The sequence below is a fragment of the Ovis aries genome, chromosome 24 (assembly GCF_016772045.2).
Source record: "Ovis aries strain OAR_USU_Benz2616 breed Rambouillet chromosome 24, ARS-UI_Ramb_v3.0, whole genome shotgun sequence".
Taxonomy (NCBI): domain Eukaryota; kingdom Metazoa; phylum Chordata; class Mammalia; order Artiodactyla; family Bovidae; genus Ovis; species Ovis aries.
The window spans coordinates 34,611,969-34,633,650 of record NC_056077.1 but is presented as its reverse complement, the minus strand read 5'-3'; the positions used below and the strand labels follow the sequence as shown (position 1 = coordinate 34,633,650).

General features: G+C 47.5%; 1 protein-coding gene and 1 pseudogene across 7 annotated transcripts in view; one reads left to right on the top strand and one right to left on the bottom strand.

Annotated features, from left to right (window-relative positions):
• The window catches only part of LOC101115252 (NADPH--cytochrome P450 reductase), a 68,605-nt gene that overhangs the window by 26,926 nt on the left and 19,997 nt on the right, over nucleotides 1-21,682 (bottom strand). Inside the window, exon 2 of one of the 7 annotated variants that reach the window (XM_060405970.1) lies at nucleotides 382-21,169. The exons of 4 other annotated variants lie outside the window; for them this stretch is intronic. The gene's annotated coding sequence lies outside the window, so the exon portion shown is untranslated. The remainder of the gene's footprint in view (nucleotides 1-381; nucleotides 21,170-21,682) is intronic. 2 more of the 7 variants (XM_060405971.1, XM_060405972.1) reach the window with 2 other exon arrangements.
• Nucleotides 16,666-17,278, top strand: LOC121817908 (large ribosomal subunit protein uL6-like; annotated as a pseudogene).

The window sequence follows — 21,682 nt, the reverse complement described above, 5'->3', positions numbered from 1 at the left end:
ACTCAAGAGGTGAGCTCAGACATGGGGGCGCCCCAGGCCTTCGAGACTGATTCTCAGTAAGAACCCTGGATGCCAAGGCTCGAGGGGGCCTTGCCAGCTAGCAGCACTTAAGACGTGTGGCCACACGTGGCTGCCGGTGGAGCACGTGGTGTGGCTGCCCCGGAGGAGAGCCCGGCTCCTGCTGGACTGTCCTTTCGCGCCTCCCTCTGCTGTCTCCCTCGGCCCTAATCACCTATGACTGGGAGGAACGCAGGTTTGCCAAGTTCTGTGTGTCCTCCTGCGTCACTGAGGCAGAGAGCGGTCCTGGGGGAACCCACCCCCCAACACACACCGACTGGCTTAGTTCCTGATGGTGTTCTCGGGGCCCCCCACCACACCAACCTAGTTAGTCCCCTCAAAAGGTGCTCGACTGGTCCTTCCACCACTGAAACCTGGCAGGTATGTACAGATGAGCCAACAGAGGCCCAGACACTCCCGCGGTGCACTTCTGCTCTTGCCACCAAGGCCGGGCTGGCTCCGCAACGTCACTGCCCTTTTGCAATCGCTGCTCCTATCCAGTGGCGGGCTCTCAGCGCAACCACGGCTCCAGGCGCAGTCAGAAATGCCTGAGTCACAGCTCCGTGAGGAGGGCACTGCGAGATTACTTCACACGTGACTTCCATTCGCTGTCACTGCCTTCAGGGAACCACGGTGGGGGGGGTGGGGGGCCCGGGTCAGCTGAGGGCCGGGAATGGGCCCTCCAGAGTGGCCCTCCAGCCTGCTTCTCAGCTTGGTCACTAATCTGAGGGGCTGGTCTCAGGGGCTGAGTTCCCGAGATCACCTCAGCTCACCCTTTCCGGTATCTGATGTGAAAAGACAATCTTAACTCGAGTACCAGAAAGCACTGTTTAAAGAACTGACTTATAAACACACGGAATGTTTACTCAGGGTTAGTCACGTCTCTCTACTCGCTCTGGCAGTGGCGACTGGTGCACCCACGAGGCTTCTGCTGTGGAGGGGCCTGTCCTCATGGTTTTGGAGCCCGCCTGGGGTCCCGCCAGGGCCGACATGCTGACCCAGGAGAGCCCCCCGCAAAGACTGCCAGCTTCCTGTCCCACCGCCTTGCTGACTCAGGCTGCCCGGCCCCCGTACTTTACCAAGGGGGGCTGACACCCACAAAACTAAACGACGGCTTCTCGCTGCACACGCGAGTCAACCGCAGCACTCAGACCTGGGGTCCCCACAGCTCTGAGATGCAAAATGTCAGACAGACCAGAGCCGCAGAGGGCGGTGGAAAGGACCCCAGAGAGCATCTGATTTCCACCGGAGGCCGGGAGGCTCCAGGGGGGCGAGGTTTGCTCGCCACTCACCCAAGCCGGGGGATGGAGTGGACACATCTCTCTGTTCTGTCCCCAGTTCCCGAGGGACAAACAGTCCCCCCGACACCTGGGTACCTGGCTCGTGGTAAGAAGGAAGGGTTGGGAGGCTGGCAAGGAGGAAGTCAGGAAACCCTTCACCTCGTGCTTCCCTACTAGGATCAGAGCCACGTGCCTGGGGGCTGAAAGCGAGAACAAACTGTTAAACCACCAACGACCCACTGAGGTGTACACGAGCCCACCTGCCCTCCCCTCCAGCCTGTGTCCCCGCCCGCAGGGCCTTGACCTGGGCCTGGGATGTTCTCCTTCTACCTGCTCCCCACTCAGTCCTCAGACCTTGGCTCAACTGTCACTTCCCGGGTGGGGGGTGTGTATCACACTTTCCCGGCACAGTGCTTGGCACATCATCTAGGGCTGGAAAAAAGTTCTCACGGAATGAAAAGAGTCAATGAATTCATCGAAACACACAGGATGTATCAATTGCATGAACCACCTTCCTGTCCCACCGCCTTGCTGACTCAGGCTGCCCGGCCCCCGTACTTTACCAAGGGGGGACTGACACCCACAAAACTAGACGGCTTCTCGCTGCACACGCGAGTCAACCGCAGCACTCAGACCTGGGGTCCCCACAGCTCTGAGATGGACAGCCGACATGAAGCCTACAGACTGCAAAGAACTCAGGGGCTGGGAGCAGGCCCATGCAGCAATCCTCCAGGACTGAGGTCCCCTGACTTTCTTGGCTTGTGAAGCCCTTGGCATCTGAGTATATGGTATCCCTAGGCCAAGAGACATACAGGAGAGTTCCATTTAGGAGTAGTTGGATCCCAACAACTTACAAAAACCCAGCTTTGCAAAGACACACACAGAGTCAAAAGGAATGCAGATCTCACACTGATACTGCGAAACACCTCAAGCTGCGCTCAGGGGCACAGATGTGGAGTCTCTCAGAGCACGTCTGGGTGCCAGCAATGATGCCCCGAGGCACCTTGGCAAGGTCAGGGAATCAAGACCTTGCTGCATAAAATCACTCTACTCTGCATGTGAAATATTCAGATGGAAGAAATTTGACCACTCTGCCTGGTGGGTGTTTTCCATTTCAAGTGTGGGGGGCTGACCGTGAGACAGTCTGAGGTCCCCATAGGCCCCCGAGGGAGACTCTGGGAGCCCTGTGCAATCCACCTTTCCGTCAGTCATTCTTTTGCACTTAGTGGGAAGCAGGAAAACCAAACAGGACAGAGCTCACAGGGCCAAAAGCAACACCTGTCAGCAACAGAAGAAAATAAAAGGCTGTGAGCATATAGAGGAAGTTTTTAACCAGACCAGGCTCTTGCCACAGGCCTATCGCCAGCTAGGCAAATCCCTTACTGGCAGGAAGGAGGCTTTCATGTTCTTACATGTAAAAATTAGACACAGAAAAAAATGGGGTTCATCAAGACTAGCCAAGTGAGTCTCCCCCACCCCAAACAGAGCAGGTCTGATTCAATCTTTATATTATATATAGTGTATATATATATATATATATACTATATAATATATATACTATATATTAGGTCTGTACCAGACCACCTGACCTGCCTCTTGAGAAATCTGTATGCAGGCCAGGAAGCAACAGTTAGAACTGGACATGGAACAACAGACTGGTTCCAAATAGGAAAAGGAGTACGTCAAGGCTGTATATTGTCACCCTGCTTATTTAACTTCTATGCAGAGTACATCATGAGAAACGCTGGGCTGGAAGAAGCACAAGCTGGAATCAAGATTGCAGGGAGAAATATCAATAACCTCAGATATGCAGATGATACCACCCTTACGCAGAAAGTGAAGAGGAGCTAAAAAGCCTCTTGATGAAAGTGAAAGAGGAGAGTGAAAAAGTTGGCTTAAAGCTCAACATTCAGAAAACAAAGATCATGGCATCCGGTCCCATCACTTCATGGCAAATAGACGGGGAAACAGTGGAAACAGTGTCAGACTTTATTTTTGGGGGCTCCAAAATCACTGCAGATGGTGACTGCAGCCATGAAATTAAAAGACACTCCTTGGAAGAAAAGTTATGACCAACCTAGATAGCATATTCAAAAGCAGAGACATTACTTTGCCAACAAAGGTCTGTCTAGTCAAGGCTATGGTTTTTCCTGTGGTCATGTATGGATGTGAGAGTTGGACTGTGAAGAAGGCTGAGCGCCAAAGAATTGATGCTTTTGAACTGTGGTGTTGGAGAAGACTCTTGAGAGTCCCTTGGACTGCAAGGAGGTCCAACCAGTCCATTCTAAAGAAGATCAACCCTGGGATTTCTTTGGAAGGAATGATGCTAAAGCTGAAACTCCAGTACTTTGGCCACCTCATGCGAAGAATTGACTCATTGGAAAAGACTCTGATGCTGGGAGGGATTGGGGTAAGGAGAAGAAGGGGATGACAGAGGATGAGATGGCTGGATGGCATCACAGACTTGATGGACGCGAGTCTGACTGAATTCCGGGAGTTGGCGATGGACAGGGAGGCCTGGCGTGCTGTGATTCATGGGGTTGGAAAGAGTCGGACATGACTGAGCGACTGAATTGAACTGAACTGTACCTAAGTTTTTTCACTTTTATCATAAAGACAGTGTACATATGGAAACGGGCATAAATAGACAGACAGGTGCTATTCCTCCTTTTGAACTGCACCAATTAGCCAGTTCCCACTGATGCTGAAGGTCAAAGGCAGCAAGGCCAGGGCTTCCCAGGTGGTGTTAGTGGTAAAGAACCCACCTGCCAATGCAGGAGATGTAAGAGATGTGGGCTCGATCCCTGGGTCGGGAAGATCCCCTGGAGTAGGAAATGGCAACCCACTCCAGTATTCTTGCCTGGAGAATCCCATGGACAGACAAGCCTGGAAGGCTACAGTCTGGGGTCGCACAGAGTTGGAGGCAACTGAGTGGCAGTCCCCGGGGCAGCCTGACACCCTGCAGAGCAGGGTGAACAAATCGCTGGCCACCCGGGGCCAAGGGTGTGGCGAGAGCTAAGTCAGCTTCTGCAGGGACAAACGTGGCAAAAAGAGAAGGGCTCTTTCTCCATACAACTGTCGACAACACCTGATGTCTCAGATCGTCCTCTGGAAAGGATCCGCAGCTTTGCCGTCACTGTACGTAACTTCCCGTCAGTAACTGATCGACTGAGCTGGCGGTGACATCACAGTGAGTTGGCATGAATGCAGCAACAGGAAGGAAGGAAGGAAGCCAGCGAGCAGTGTATGCCGCCCCTTTAGATAGCGTGCACATCACCCAGGCAAGCAGGCACTGTTGCCTCCAAGGAGCTCCTCCAGGAGCTGCAGCGGGAGTAGGGTCTGCTCAGGGTCACAAACCTCCGCCAAGGTTCTTCAAAATGAGAGAGAGAATCCTCAGGGAAACCAAGCCTGCTCTTGCCTAACAGCTAATCCTCCAGAGCCTGAGCGATAAACTCAGGGGAAAGGGCCTCCCCAAGGCAGCCTGCTGAGAGCACTGCTCAAAAGACCAGCTGGAACACACTCCCCTCTGGCTAGAGTGTCCACCTCGTTGACCTTTTAAACCCACACAAGGCCGGTGAGGCTTTCTTTGGGTTCATCCAGTTTGCCATTCACTCAGCTTCTTGAATCTGCAGGTTTAGGAACTTTTCAGCTATTTTGTCTCTAAATATTTCTCAGCCCCATCCTTTTCCTCTTTCCCTCCTGGGGCCATGCTGACCTAAGGTTGTCCCCAAGTCCCTGAGGCTATGCTCAGCTTTATCACTCTAGCTTCTCTCCTGGCTCAGACTGGGTAATTTCCATTCTTCTAAGTTCACGGGTGGTTTCCTCTGCCAATTCTGCCGTGGTGCCATCCATGGAATTTTGGTCTTTTCTTTTTGCTATGGTATTTTTCAGTTCTAAGAGTCTGTTCGGCTCTTCTTTATCTTTTGTATGACTGCTTTTTCTCTTTCAAGTTGAGATTTTTCCTAGTTCTTAGGATGTTGAGTGATTTTTTTTTTTAAATTGGATCCTAAGCATTTTGGGTATTATAACACTCTAAATCTTATTTAAGTCCTCTCTTTTGTCAGGCCTTCTTTGTCCCAACACTGGTAGGGGATGGAGAGTGCCAACCCATTTCCGCCACTGTAGGCATATTCCAGTGGTTTCAAACCATGGAGGGGCCACACGTAGGGGAAAATGGAGATCTGAGGAAGAAGGGAAGATGGTTCAAACAGTCAAAGATGGGTCGCCCAGGGCCCAACCTCTGAGCTGGGGCATGAAAAATGACCAGGGCCCACCAGTCAGGTAAAGGAGGGAAAAGTTCCAGCTGGAGGAAGCATGTGCCTCCTGATAAAGGAGCAGGCAATGGCCCCCCACTCCAGTACTCTTGCCTGGAAAATCCCATGGACGGAGGAGCCTGGTAGGCTTCAGCCCATGGGGTTGCAAAGAGTTGGACACGACTGAGTGACTTCACTTTCACTTTTCACTTTCATGCAGTGGAGAAGGAAATGGCAAGCCACTCCAGTGTTCTTGCCTGGAGAATCCCAGGGATAGGGGAGCCTGGTGGGCTGCCGTCTCTGGGGCTGCACAGAGTCGGACATGACTGAAGCGACTTAGCAGCAGCAGCAGCAGTTACTCACTTGCAACCACTGATACAAATGCTAAAACAGCAGTAGTTACAGAATCTAGTGTGACTCAACAGTGGTAGGACAAGATGCGTTTGTATGCGTGAGTATAAAGGTGGTGAGTAAGAGGCTGGCCTTTAAAAGGAGATTTAAGACCAGGGCGTGAAGGAGTGTTCCACGCGCCTAAGGCCTTTGAGCTCTGGGTGGCAGTGATGACAGGGTGAGGGTGTGGCACGGTTAGAACCAGGTGGCAGGGTGGTAACCCCAAACAGTGGCTGCACCCGCAGGATCAGTGCAGACGTGGAGCCATGACCAAGGCGTCCTAGACTAGAACTCATGCAGGCCCACGTTCCCCGCAGATGCCCAAATGCCCCGGCTGATGACTTTTCCCCCGATTAGCAGGGCTTCTGGGTGGGATGTGGAGACACATGACAAGCACTGTGTCTGATGCAAGGACGTGAAAGAGGAAGGCAGCCAGGGAAGCTGGATCTGTGAAAGCATGACTTGGCAAGAAGCAGGCAGAAGACCGACCTAGCATCACTTAGCGTCAACGGAGCTGACAAAGCCCCACGGCCGCTGACCACCGGAACTGCAGCCGGCCGTGGACAGCCACGTGCACTTGTTTCTTCTTTCAGCCTCTCTGGGGCCTCAGCCACCTGGCCTGAACCCAAAGCAGTGTGAACCCACAGATCCCCTAAGCCCTCGGCAATGAACTCTGGGGCATTCTGAGGGTGTAACTTAGTTGACACTACTAAAAGTTAGCAAGGGCAATTTATGGGTACAAGAGACTTCACACGAGTGCTGTGAGATAATAGAAAAAATTTCTATCCTAAAACTCCTGGAATTTCCTAAAGTGATAAGAGCACCAGGAGCATCTTCTGTTTGAATGCAACTGTGAGTCGGCTCCTGCATGGGCCTGGTTACCAGGAAGACCAAGCGATGAATTTGTTGTTGTTATTTAGTTGCTTAGTCATGTCTGACTCTTTGTGACCCCATGGACTGTCGCCCCCAGGCTCCTTTGTCCATGGGATTCTCCAGGCAAGGATACTGCAGTAAGTTGCCACTTCCTTTTCCAGGGGATAAGCTAGGAATTTTCAGTCCCTACCCCCAGTGCCTTCTCCAGAGAGGGGAGAGGGGCTGGAAATGGACTGAATAACTGATCATCCCTATAGGAGGAGGCCTCCCTCAAATCCCAGAAGCACGGGGCTCAGGGAGCTTCTAGGTTGGTGAGCACAGCCATGTGCTGGGAGGGTGACCTTAAGTCTACAGGGACAGAAACTCCTGGGCTCAGGATCCTCCCAGGCCTCACCCTATGTGTCTCTTCACCCGCCTGCCCCTCTGTACCCTTCATCAGATCCTTTAATATACTGGTGAATGTGTTCTCCTGAGTTCTGTCAGTGGCTCCAGCAAACTAACCAAACCTGAGAAGGGGGCTGTGGGAGCCGAAATGCACAGTCCATCAGTGAGAGGCACAGAGGACAAGTGGACTTGGGCCCAACATCTGCAGCGGGGGAGGGGGGAGCGGTCTTGAGGGACTGAGCCCTCCCCTGTGGGATCTGACTCCATCTCCAGGTAGACAGCATCAACGTGGAGTCAAACTGCAGGGCACCTAGCTGCAGTGCTTGGTGGGGGAAGCCCCCCACATCTGGCATAAGAAGTGAAGGAGAGACCCAGGAGGAAGGGCTGGGCTTCTCTAAGCCAAGTTCATATGGCTCACCCCCTCAACTACAAATTGGCACTTGTCATCTACCCCTACGAGGATTTACTCATGGGCTACTGCAGCTGCTGACCTTCAACACCCCCTGAAAGGAGCTCAGGGTTGATAGCAGAAATGAGGCATCTGTACCTGAGGGAAAAACTGGCAGGACAGATCTTCAGATAGATATTTTCAGGAGCTGATTTTCTGAGCCCAATTCTTGTATCTCCTCATACCCAGAAAAGCACTAAAATCCTTCATGGTAACAACTGCTCCTCGTGGCTAGCAGAAAGCTTCACGAGATGCGCAGAAAGCTTCTGGAAAAATCTGTGTCTGACTGCATGTATTTCCCGTTTACCAAAATCACAAGCATACTGTCCCTCCCCCCACCCCGTCTCTCTGGCGCAGTTTCCCAGAGCTGAGGTGCTGTCTCCCAGGCTGCAGTCCTCATTTTGCCCCAAACAGAACTTATCTCACAGCTCTCATGTGCATTTTGAAGCCGACACTCTCCTGACCACCCCATCGCCTTCACTGACTGGGAATACAAAGACGGAAAAGAGAGGCACAGAGCTGCAGACCTGCCCTGCTTTACTTAAGGTCCGGGCAGACCTGTTCTGAGGTCGGCTTCTGCCTCTAGTGCCCGACTGGGAATCGGGTGTTGGTGTGATGAGAACCGCCAAAGGGGAATCAGAACCCCCCATCCCAAGCAGGGCATGCCACCATTCACTGGGAATGTTCACAGAGCAAGCCTGCAAAACAGATCCTATGCCTCCCTTTCCGAGAAAAGGGAATGGGATGGGCCAGAGCCTATGGGGCCTTCCCAGAGTGGACCTGCACTAAAGGCCCCCTGACAGGGTTACAAATGGGCTCCACATAGAACAGCAGAGACAAACCAGAACACAGTCAGAAAAAGGCCCCTGGGATGGCGTGGTCCCCAAAACCTGACACACGAGAAGCTGGAAAGGAACCGGAGAGGTTTACCCTAAAGAGAAGATTGAGAGGCAGCGGATCCCTGCTTTGGGCAGTCAGGAAACAGAGGTGGCGGCAGCCCTGGACTGCAGAAGTGGTAACGGAGGGACGGAGGTTCCCACACTCTCCAGGAAGAACCTTCTGACAAATATGCGCAGAAAGACAATGAACCGTGGTGAGGCATGCCCCACTCCCATCAGTGGACATGGGTCAACACAAGGGTAGGTAATCTGCACTTAATGACAGACTGCCTGCCACGCCAGGGGCCCAGGACACAGACCCGCCAAGTTCATGACCATAAAACTGAACCAGCTGACTGGTGACGATGCCAGGAGGAAAACTCCAGTCTCTGACCTGCCTCAGCACTTCAATACGGATTCCTGACCTTCTTTCCCCTCTTTCAAAGGCTTTGAAACACACACACAGACACACACACATGCTTCTAGCTCACACTGAAGAAGAGCTATGGAAAGTGAAAGCAGAGAATGACGCAGCGACACGTCCGCTGCACAGCCTAAGGGCTCGGGCAACGGGAAGAGAGGCCAGGAGGCGCAGGGCAGACTCTGAAAGAGGCAGGAAGGGGAGGAAGTACTAACTCTCTCGATTAATCAAGATCATCAGTCCCAAGATCAGTCCGTGCTTCCCACGGAGCTGGGCTTTCCACTGCGATGAGGGGCATCCCGGGGGTCGACAAGTCTTTCAGCCCCCTGAAGTCACACAGCTGATGAGGGGTGCAGCTTGAATTAAAACATGTGTCTGGGGCCTTCCCTGGTGGTCCAGTGGCTGAGACTCTGTGCTCCCAATGCTGGAAGGCATGGATTCAATCCCTGTCAGAGAACTGTACCCCACATGCTGCAACTAAGACTCAGCACAGCCAAAACAAATAAATGAGCATTTTCATAAGTAAATAAAATGTGTGTCTGTTACTAAGGTCCATTCTGATTCCCTCCCCAAATAATAATAAGAAAAAAATATTTTAAAACAAGAAGTTTTCTCTTAAAAAAATCCTTAAATTCTCAACTATACTAGAATTTTTAGAACTCATGATATATACATTGTTCTCAAATAGATCAACCTCAGGCAGAATGACCAGGAGGAAAAGAAGATACAAATCATCAATATAGGGAATGAAAAAGAGGACATCAGCAGATTCTTTAGACACTAAAAGGGTAACATGGGAAATTATGAACAACTTTATGTCAACATTTGATAACTTAGATGAAATGGACAAATTCCTTAGACATGAACTGTCAGAGCTCACTCCAGAAAAATAGATAAGCTGAAGAGTTCTCTAAAAGAATTCAAATTACTAGTTAAAATCATCACCAAAAGTGAACTCCAGAAGCAGACAGCTTCACTGATGAATTATATCAAACATTTAAGGAAGAAATTAGACCAATTCTGTACAAATTCTTACAGAAAATAGAAGGCTTCCCAACTCTTTTATGCCTGTATTATGCTGATACCAAAGCCAGACAGAGAAAGTACAAAGAAGAAGACTGCAGACAAACGTGCCTCATGAACACAGATGCAAAAATCTACAATACTAGCCAATCGAATAACACAAAATGTAAAAAGGATACTACATCATGATCAAATGGAGTTTCCTCCAGGAATCAAGGTTAGTTCAATATTCAAACATCAATGTGATTTACTCTATCAATAGGCTTTTTTAAAAAACCTCATGTGATCATCAGTGGATGGAGAAACAGCATCTGACAAAATGCAACATCCATTCATGATGAAAAAAATTCGGCACACTGGGAATAGCAGGGAACTTCTTCAGCTTGATACAGAGACAAGGACATGCTATTATGATAGTAATACCCACTTCATTGGGTTATTCTGAGGATTAAACAAGCGCCAAAGAATTGATGCTTTTGAACTGTGGTGTTGGAGAATACTCTTGAGAGTCTCCTGGACAGCAAGAAGATCAAACCAGTCAATCCTAAAGGAAATCAGTCCTGAATAGTCACTGGAAAGACTGATGCTAAAGCGGAAGCTCCAATACTTTGGCCACCTGATGTGAAGAACTGACTCATTGGAAAGGACCATGATGCTGGGAAAGATTGAAGGCAGGAAGAGAAGGGGATGACAGAGGATGAGATGGTTGGATGGCATCACTGACTTGATGGACATGAGTTTGAGCAAACTCTGGGAGATAGTGAAGGACAAGGAAGCCTGGTGTGCTGCAGTCCATGAGGCCGCAAAGATTTGGCCCCAACTGAGCGACTGAACTGAACTGAAACAAGCTGAAATTGTCAAGGATTTAGAACAGTGCCTAGCAGAGGATTATGCTGCCACTGTTGCTAAGTCGCTTCAGTCGTGTCCGACTCTGTGCGACCCCATGGACTGCAGCCCACCAGGCTCCCCCGTCCCTGGGATTCTCCAGGCAAGAGTACTGGAGTGGGGTGCCATTGCCTTCTCCATGCAAAGGGTTATGTGCTATGATAAATGTAGCTGTGACTACTATGAAAAGTCTTAATGATAAGAAGTAAACAACAAAAGATAAGTACCCATGACCATGATAAAGAATGAACTGCTACTACCCACAGTAACAGTTGAATCTCATGGATGTAATGCTGAACGAGGGAAGCCAAACACAGGAGAGGACCTTATTAAAGGATTCCATTTATGGCTGAACTTCAAGAAAAGGCAAGAGCAGTCAATGGTGACAGAGGTCAGAACAGTGGTTACCTTTGGGTCAAGGGTCATGAGTGGAGGAGGAGGCACAAGGGAACCTTCTGGCATACTGGGCAATGTCCAGTATCTCATCTGCAGCAGCAGTTCGTGGGAAGTTTATGTAAACATTCATCAAGCTGCGTATTAAAAGACTGTGCGCTTTACTGTATGTAAGTTACACTGGAAAAATAAGTACCCACAAAACAGCACATGTACTCTAGGATGTAAAATATTTATGCCTGCATCTGCGTAAGATATGTGAAAGGAGCACCAAAATATTATCTCAGGGGGGAGATTTTTTCCCCCAGTTTATTCTTAATGTATGACTTGCTTTAAAAATAATGAGTATGTGCTATTTACCTAACTGGAAAAATTTTTTAAAGCTTTTTTCTTAAGGAAAAAAAGAAAAAATGCCCAGACCTTTGGGTCTGGTGACTTTCTTCCTTGACTGTGTCTCTCACTGAGCTCAGCACTGCCTGTACCAGCCCCCAAACTGGGTGCTTATGTTTTCCATTCCAAGAAATGGGATGCTATACAATAGTTAAAACAAAAAAAGTTATGTGGAACTAATGGTATTCTCATTGAAATGCTGTCATTATATATACATAACACAGAAGGCAGTGACAGTCTCATTATGAAACCACTAGTGAAATAAAAGGAAAGTTAGGTAGTTCTCCAGAAAAATGATCCAGGAGGATGTATACAATAGTGATTTCCTCTAGGAAACATCTACAATATGATAGTGGTGGGCGGGTGTCTAAAAGGACCTTTGCTTTGCCTATTCTTTATAAGGAGATGACTGTGTTACTTACGATATTAGATTCACAGGAGCTGGATTTCGAGGTACAAATATGGGAAGAGAGATCAGGGAATGAATGCTGCGGGGCTGGACTGAAACTAGAGATATCAGTATACACAATGGTTTCTTCATATATGAAGATGAACACGGAAATGCGTATGTGTTTGTGTATATTTCCTAGTTTTGTCTGCTGAGAGGAAGTAAAGATATCCTAGGAGCAAGAAGCCATTTAGCATCCAAATCTTGGCTTCTCAACACCATTCTCCAACCAAAGAAACTAGGGCTCCTTGGAGAGATGGCTGACTCAGGAATAAGGGCAGGAAAAGCAGTGGATGAACCTGGATCACTTTGCTGTGCTCCAGCAAGGGAGGGCTTGAAGCATGACAGGGACGCATCTGAAGAAGGCAGGAGTGTACCTGAAGCGGTTCCCCCTGGGAAATCTGGGACAACTTGAGCATCAAGATACATACTGCCAGCAACAGATTGGAACCCACTGGATAAACGAATAATGATAGTCAATACTGAAATAAAAAAACAAACGAATAAACACTTGAGTGAGAAGGGAAAGTTCTTCCTTAGAGTAGAAATGCCAGCTAATAAATGCAGGAGTAAAGAAAAGGACAGAATGTCACCAACTGGCAATCGTCAGACTAATAACTGTTTCAGACAAGAACCATGAGTGCTAAAACTTGCGGGTAAGTGTCTGGTGATAAACTGAAAGATTATATATGAAAAGAGAGAGTTTTATGGTGGAGAACGTGGCTGACACCACCATAATCAAGAGATCAAAGTTCAATACCGGGACAAAGTGAAAGCACCTGATACAGTGCTTTAAGGACAAAAGGCCATTTCTGCGACATTCCATCCAAAACATATCTGAATCATATCAGGAGGAAACAGACAAATCCACACTGAGGGACATTCTATAAAGAGATGGCCTGACTTTTTGAAAAATGTCAAGGTCACAAAAGATAAAGAAAGACTGAGGAACTGCTTCAGATCAAAGAAAAGTAAAGAGGGGGTGGTTACAGTTCAGTGCAATCTTGGGCCAAGAAAAAATAAAATTTTTTTTTTCTTTTTGCTATAAAAGACATTAGTGGTAAGTTTGAAAAAAAAGTCTATGATTAGACAATTAACACAGAATATCAGTGTTAATTTCCTGATATTATTAAACCATGGCTATGTAAGAAAATGCCCTTGGATTTCAGAAAAGAAACACTGAAGTACTTAGGGGTACTTCATATGTCCATATGTACAACTTATTCTCAAAAAGATCAAGGAAAAACATAGCAGTGACAGAGACAAGTGTTGGTGTGAATGTAGCAAAGGGAATCCTTGTGCAGTGTTAGTAGGAAGGTAACTTGCTGCAGCCACCATGGAAAAACACTATGGAGGTGCCGCATGGAACCATCATATGAGCCAGCAATTCCACTTCTGGGTATTTCCCCAAAGAAAATAGAAACACTAATTTTAAAAAACATAGTGCACCCCTAAGCATTCTTTACAATAGCGAATATATGCAAGCAACCTAAGTGCCCATCCGTAGATGAAGGGGTAAAGAAGATATGGTATACGTATAGAATGGAAGTTTACTCAGCCGTAAGAATGAATGAAATCTCGCCATTTGTGACAACACAGACAGATCTAGAGGGTATTACACCAAGTGAAACAAGTCAGATGGAGAAACAAACACCATGTATCTCATTTATCTGTGGAATCTTAAGAAACAAAACAAAGAGACTCAGATTCAGAGAACAAACTGGTTCCCTGAATGCCAGAGAGGATGGGGATGAACTGCACCGCGGGGGAACAGAGCCAGTAATACTGTAAGGTCTGCTGGTGACAGACGGCTGCCAGACTGGCCATGGGGCCGTTTCGTTGCGCACCTGGGACTAACACAGAGACGCAGGTGGACTGCACTTCAATTTCAAGACAGAAAGAGAGGGGTTTCTCTGGCTGTCCAGTGATTGAGACTCTGCACTCCCACCGCAGAGGGTGAGGGTCAGATCCCTGGGGAGGGAACTAAGATCCTGCCTGCCTCATGGGGCAGCCAAAAAGTAAAATATTAGCAATAAAAAGGAGAGAGAAAGAGAGGAAATAATAAAGTAAAACGTTAATATCTGGGGAACCTGTGTAAAGAGCACTCAAAAATTCTTTGCACTATTTGTGTGACTTCTCTGTAAATCTGAAACTATTTCAAAATAAAAATAAGTTAAAATAAATACAAGCTTATTGAAGAAAATGTATTACATTAAAAAACATAAAGAAAACACAACCCAAATGCCTATCTGTTTCTGTGCCGCCCATTTTCTTACATGTGTACTATAAAATGTATTTATTTTTAACATTATTGGTTTCATACTACAGATAATTTTGTCCGGGCTTTTTTCATTTGTTAAATTGTGAACATTATAAAAATCTCAAATGTTCTTCCAGCCTATGACTACACAGCAGCTTACTGGATATCTTCACTATTACAAATACCACCACGATAAACAGGACGACTGACACCTTTTCAAGATAAAACTTTGTGCACCTCTGATTATTTGCTTAAAATAGGGTTTCCAAATATATCTTAGAAACATTTCTGAATCAAAGGGAATAAAGATTTTTAGGACCCTTGACTCACTTTCAAATCATTTTCCACAAAGCAATTTCTTTTCAGCATTTCTCTGCAGCTTTCCCTTTGCATTCTAACCTGGGGGAAGAGGGAGTAATTCCACAAAACACTACATCCCCATCAGCGTGGGAAGGAAACAGGGTTAAGAAAAGAAACCAAAAAACCCTACTGATAAGAATCCATATTAAAAAAGAAAAGACTCCATAAGGACTCCAGGGAGGCCAGGACCCTGGTGCCCAAGAAGGGCAGTCTTTCAGCCACTCCTGGAGGGCTCGCCTTGATTTCCGACATGAAAACCTTAACTTCCACGGGGACAGAAAGTGGGTGTGCACACAGGCCCCGGAAGCTCCTCCAAGGGGACAGGAAACAAGTGCGTGGCAGAGGGCAGACCCAGAGGAGAGCTCGGAAGGTTTGAAATGACTCAAAGAGGTGCCGCAACAGCTCTTCTGGGCTTTAAGAACACGCAGGTGGGAGTTGGAACCCCTGCCAGACCCTGGTGGTCCCCTGCCTGCACTTTTCTACCATCAGCAGACAAGGTCAGTGAGGTCTCTGCCAACCTCCGCTGGTCGGAGTGGAAAGACGAAGGTACGTCTATCCAAGCTCACTGTCTGCTCTGGTGTGAGGAGTAGCCTGTCCTTGTTCCAAACCATCTTACCAGGAAGACAAAACAAAGTAAACAGAAACCGACCTACCTTTATTTATTCCTTCACAATGTTAAGAACTGTGGGTAGGTTTTTGTTTACTTTGTTTTATTTATACGTTAATATTTATAGTATTATGTCAAATTTCCAAATGCCCCCATTCTAGTATTCTCTAGAGAAAGCGAGTAACTACTTTTTCATCATCTGGTGACTCTTGAATTCCTACACCTCAGTCACATCAAAGGAAAGAAACCAAGGCTACTTTCCAAAAGGAATATTTGAATTGCAACTAAAAATTGTGACTCTTCTCACCACGAGTAGCTTCACAGAGAAGGGGCTATAACAGAGGGGAGTGAAATAGCCCCACCTTTCCTTTGATTTCTCTCTAGCCCACTGCTTTATAAAACTAGAAAAACTGTGGCAGGGGGACACAGTGAAAGGGTCTGCGACTTGGCAGGAGTTTAGTGAACCAAACCTGCAGGCTGGTTTCACCACCGCCAGCCTGAACCACTTCTCATCTTAGCCAACCAGGTGGTTTTTTAATCCTTGTTTGGCTTTTACATAAATGATGCCTGTGGCAACACTGCAAAGAATCACAGAAATGCTGATGGTGATGCTGATTTGAAGACAACTGTCCAGAGGGAAACTGCCCTGAGGAGAAACCGCTCCACTCATATCAAGAGTGGACCCTCCATGCCCATGTACCCAGCACCATACTAACTAAACAGGAGAAGACAAACTAGGTCAGGAGATGTCCTTCCTCTACGGCAAGAGATGGGACACACAGTTACTTCCCTGCCAAAACGAAGAGTGCAGGTTCCGGCCAGCGCAGTTCACGGCTGGGCAGAGGCTGGCTTAGGATGGCTTCCTGATGGGAGAGGATGCAAAATGGCAGAGATGGAGGGATCGGGGAGGGGTTGAGTGAAGAGGAACCAGAAGGTACAGCCTGCAGGTACAATGGGGTCACAGCTCTAAATAAAATGAGTTCAAAATTGCTCTGCCACTTATAGCTCTACGACTGTGGGCAAAACTTGACTTCCCTCAGCTGCTTGCCCATCTAAAATAGAGAATCATCATTACTAATAATTCCAAAGGGGCTGCCGGGAGGATAATATGGGTAAAGCTGCAGAGAACACATGGTAGGCGCCCGAAGAACGTCAGTGGATCACTTCTTCAGGACAGAAGCGGATTAAAAATAAACCGCGTCGGGAACTCCCTGGTGGTTCAGTACTTAGGACTCCATGCTTTCACTCCCAAGGCCTGGGTTCAATCCTTGGCTGGGAACTAGGACCCCACAAGAGGAGTGGCACAGGGTGGGGAATGGGGCATCCTCTCTGCTGCATCTACTGTGGGAAGCCCATTCTCAGCAATCAGACCATCAAGATTCCAGAAAAGGTTGGCATCACTCTCTCTGAAGGGATGCACAATGATTGTGAAGGGGCCCCGGGCCACCCAGCATAGGGTCTTCAATCACTTTAATGTAGAACTCAGCCTCCTAGGAGAGGAAAAAAGGCTCCAGGGTGATGAATGGTGGGGAGACAGGAAGGACCTGGCCATCACTGGCATTATCTGTACTCACACACAGAACAAGATCAAGGGTGTCGCACTGGGCTTCTGTTACAGGATCAGGTCTCTGTGAGCCCATTTCCCTATCCATGCAATCATTCAGGAGACTTGCTCTCTTGTCAAAGTCCGAAATTTCTTGGGCAAAAGATAACTCCACAAGGTTTGGACGTGGCCTGACAGTGCCTGTTCGCTATCTCAAGCCCATGGAGATGAGCTAATTCTTGAAGGAGGTGGCAGTGGAAGTGCATCAAATTCAGCTGCTTCAATTCAGCGAGCCCCAACAGTTAAAAAGCAAGGATATCAGACACATTTTTGGATGGCATCTATCGTTTCTGACAGAGGAATGGTTCAGCAGACTGATGAATAAAATCTAAGCTATTTGGCTACAGAAACAGCAAGTCCATGCCTCAGCTTGGGGCTGTTACTATAACACTGCAGACTTAAAACAACAAGTATTTATGTCTCTTAATTCTGCAGGGTGGGAAGGTCTTGGCATCAGAGCATGAGAAGACTCCATGTCTGGCGAGAGCCCACTGTGTGTTTTGTAGACAGCTGCTTTCTTATATTCTCACATGGCAGAGTAGAGAAGAAGCAGTTAATCATTTTCAGGGTTAGGATTTCAACACTGAATGTTATGGGGACACAAACATTTAGTCCATAACAGACTGATTTATCTGGTTTTTGTTTTTCCTTTGGTTGCTTATGATTTGGTGTCATATCTAAGAAACCACTGCAAAATCCAAGATCATGAAGATTAACCCTTGCTTTCTTCTAAGAGCTTCACAGTTTGGCTTTGACATTAAGATCTTTGATCCATCTTGAGTTGATTTCTGTATATGGTGTGAGGCAAGGGTTCAGCTTCTTTCTTTCACATGTGGGTATCTGGTTGTCCCAGCACTATTTTTTCCCTATTGCATGGCCCTGACACCTTTGTCAAAAAGAAAAAAAATCAATTAATCATACACAAATGTGCTAAGTTCTGGAGGCTCAATTCTATTCCATTGATCTATCCATTATCTATCCTTATAACAGGACCACACTGTCTTAATTATTGCAGCTGTGAAATAAGTTTTGCAATTAGTATGTATGAGTCTTCCAAGTGTGATCTTTTCCAAGATTGTTTTGGCTCTTGGGGGTTCCTTGAAATTCTATAGTAATTTCGGAATCAGCTTTTCCATTTCTGCATAAAAGGCCATTGGGATTTTGATAGAGACTGCATTGAACCTGTACATTGCTTGGAGCAGAGTGAGGATAATGCCACTTTAATATTAAGTCTTCCAATCCATGAAGAGGAATATCTTTCCATTTAAGTCTTCTTCATTTCCTTTCAGCAATGTTTTGCAGTTTTTAGTGCAAAAGTCTGGCATCTCCTTGTTTAAATTCATTTCTAAGTATTTTGTTCTTTTTGATGCTACTATAAATGAAATTATTTTCTTGATTTCCTCTTTGGACTGCTTGCTGCTAATGGATTTTTAACCGTAGGACAAACAAACATTCCGTGAGTCCAGATATAAAAATGGGAGGGAAAGAACAAGCCTTTCTCACAGTAGAGTTCCAACTAATAAAGGTATTAGAAGGAAAGAGGAAGAGACAGGACTACCATCAGAGAAAACCACAGTCAGAACTACTGCAGGTAAGATCCATCAATGGATGTGTTAAAATCAGTGGGCAAAAAGTTCTGAGGCAGGGTAGGGTGGGGAGGACAGGATTTACATAGTCTCAAAGTTATCTCCTCCAAGATACCTAAAAAACTGCAAACGGAAAAAATAAAAACTTCACAGTGGAAAACCGCCACAGACACCAACCTAATCAAGAGGTCAAGGTAGGCATCATCAGTAAGGGACCCCTGAGACAAGACGCTGAGAAGAACACATCACCAGCTTTGTTGTGCTCTTGCCACAAATGCACAACCTCACAACAATCGCAAGAAAGCACTGGTCAAACCCACACTGAGGGGCATTCTACAAAACAATGGACTGGCCCTCTCCTAAAGCATCAAGGTTATGAAAGGAGAACTGTCAGGGACTGGAGGAGACTCAGGACACCTGACGAGTCGGGGCATTGTGGGATCCTGGGTGAGAGCCTGGAGTAGAGAGAAGATGAGTGGAAAGACAAGTGAAATTCTCATGAGGGGTGGAGCTTCATTCAAGGACTGGCATTCTTCAGGCCATGCCCAACTTGCTGACTACTTGTGAAGACAAAGTTTTACTGGAACACGGTCACGCTCGTTCATTTACAGATGATCTATGCCGCTTTCTCGCTAAAGCAACAGACTTGGTAGCTGGGACAGAGACCTTCTGGCCCATGAAGCCTCAAGGGTTCACTATCTAATCCTTTATAGGAAAAGTCTGTCGACCCCTGGTTTACAGTTCATGATACTGTGCTGAACTTAACTGCCTGTTCTTGCTAATTTTATTATAATTTTGTAAGATACTAACATCAGGGGAAGCTGGGTAAGGAATATAAGAACACTCGCAATTATTTTTGCAGTTTTCTGTAAGTCGAAAATTGGTTCAAGAGAAAAAGTTAAAAAAAAAAAATCCAGTAGCATCCTTACCGTGAGGCCTTCCTATCAGCCCCCGAAAACACACCTGCTACACTGCTGCCTGTTTCTGCTTCACTGCCTTCCCACCGGAGGATGGTCTTCCTTTTCTTTCTGTAGCCATCAAAGCTGTCCCTTCACAAGTGCCACTTCCTCCATAAAACTTTGGCTCCTGGTTTCACGGCCACTCTCAGCTCTGGCACCTGGCAGCCTCTGCCTCAGGTTACAGTTACCTCCACATCTGCTTCTCTCACCGGGTTACAAGCTCCTGAAGCTCACATTATGTCTTACTCATCATCTTTGGACTTCTCCAGCCAGTCTCGAGAATCTGACAACCAGGATTCCTCATAATCGCTGAGCAGCAAGTGTTAATACCTCGATCCTCAAAAAGCCAGCCCTGAGCACCACAGGGGACAGAAAGGCTGCAGGGTCCTCATCAGCACCTTGTGTGCTGCCTGCCTGCTCAGCAGGCAGAGGGTAGGCTTAGAGACAGTACCCACCCAAAGGGCACCGTGGGCCAAGCACCACGCTAGGCACTTCACACAAGCTCTTTGGCGCTTATGATTAGCCTCTTTAGGTAAATATTTCACCCATTTCACAGATACAAACCTGAAGACCTAAGGAATCAGCAAATTACTTAAGGGCCCACAGCCAGTAACTCAAAGAGGGAGATTTAATGGTTGTGTGAGATCCTGTCACTGCTTTAGCCATCACTGGCTACCCACAGATGAGCAAGGGGGCAGCCCAATCCTGGGTCACCATCCTCCCAGGTGGTTCCCAGGCTGGCTGGTCACCCCAGGTTCAGCCAGCAGTAGATGGTGCCTTTTGGTTCAAAGACTAACTCTCTGCCGCGGCAGTGAGGACCAGGCAGCCACACAAGGCCACTCCGGGCAGCGGCTCCGCACCCAATGATGGAGGCGCTGACGGAGGCCAGCATTCAGAGACGTTGCCGTGCGCTCTCCTGGGCCAGCTTTTATCATGAGGTCAGGCTCGGGCCTCAGATGGCATTGTTTTGATCCCAGCTCTGCCTGTATTTTGCCTTGACATTAGGCCACTGCTGCCCATTAAAGGCCTGTTGTCAGTCAAGTTGTACGAACACAACTGAAGGTCATTTCCATGACCTTTGCCTGCCGAGTCACATCACGCTTTCAGGTGGCAGGGTTTGGGCAGATGGGTTATCCGAAGTTCACAACAGAGCAGCATGAACGAGTCGGGAAGAATCAGACCCTGTGGGGACAGAGGATTGTCTCATGGTGTCTGTAAAAGCGTCCATGATTATTATACCACCTGCACTAAACCACGAGCTGCTGAGCTGTGGACTGCCTGACTGTGTTCACTTAGTAGGAGGAAGACAAATCCAGCTTATTGGTCTGATTTTTTAAAGCAAGTAGTATTAACATTTTCTTTCTAAAATGTTATTTATTTATTTGTGGCTGGGCTGGGTCTTCGTCGCTACGGGCGGGCTTTCTCCAGTCTCGGTGAGTGGCGTCTGCTCTCGAGTTGTGGTGCACAGGCTTCTCATCACGGTGGCTTCCCGTGTTGAGGAGCACGGGCTCTCAGTGTGCGAGCTTCAGCAGCTGAAGCAAGGGGGCTCAGCAGTTGGAGCACATGGGCTTAGATGCTCCGAGGCATGTGGAATCTTCCTGGACCAGGGACTGAACCCATGCTCCCTCCACTGGCAGGCCGATTCTTATCCACTGGGCCACCTGGGAAGTCCTGACATAAAAATCAAGATATAATCCACACACGCCCAAATTCACCCTTTTAAAGTGTACGATTCTGCGGTTTCCAGTATGTTCACCTGCTGTGCAAGCGGCACCACTAGCGACCTCCAGGACATCTTCATCACCCCTCTCCCCCTACAAAGGAAAGCTGTTCCCATCAGCAGGTACTCCCACCTCCTGAGGCGTCTTCCCCTCTTTGTTCCAGACATCAGGAAATTCAGGACAAGGCCAAACAGACTCCAGCAGCCACACACTAGCCTTATCCCTAGGTCTCATCATTTTCTATTTACCTCATCTACTTCATTTTCCTAAATAAATACTAACCGTAACAACAGTTACCAGGTTATGAAGCACATACACTGGGACTTTCCACTATTTATTTTCCTCCTCACACCAATGCTCTGAGGTATAGGAGCTGTAACTAGCACAGTGATCAGAGTACCTTGTCTAAAGTCAGGGAACTGATAAGCGTTAGCACCAGGATTTAAACCTAGACAAACTGGCA